Raw genomic sequence first — 248 nt, 5'->3', positions numbered from 1 at the left:
AACAGACGTTGAACACTACAGACACAATAACAGACGTTGAACACTACAGACACAATAACAGACGCTGAACACTACAGACACAATAACAGACGTTGAACACTACAGAAACAATGGGAACACATTGATTCTGATTCATTGATTCGTACACAGAAAGCAGAGATACACAAAGATCCAGTCTCTGGTCTCTCTAGTCTTTCTGATCTCTCTGGTCTCTCTGATCTCTCTGATCTCTGGTCTCTCTGATCTCT

At 41.5% G+C, this 248-nt stretch overlaps 1 protein-coding gene across 1 annotated transcript in view; it reads right to left on the bottom strand.

Annotated features, from left to right (window-relative positions):
* Nucleotides 1-248, bottom strand: part of dpysl4 (dihydropyrimidinase like 4) — a 26,884-nt gene that overhangs the window by 4,713 nt on the left and 21,923 nt on the right.

Source organism: Etheostoma spectabile, unplaced genomic scaffold (genome assembly GCF_008692095.1).
Source record: "Etheostoma spectabile isolate EspeVRDwgs_2016 unplaced genomic scaffold, UIUC_Espe_1.0 scaffold458, whole genome shotgun sequence".
Classification (NCBI taxonomy): domain Eukaryota; kingdom Metazoa; phylum Chordata; class Actinopteri; order Perciformes; family Percidae; genus Etheostoma; species Etheostoma spectabile.
Note: the sequence above shows the minus strand (reverse complement) of the source record. Positions and strands in the feature narration are given on the sequence as shown.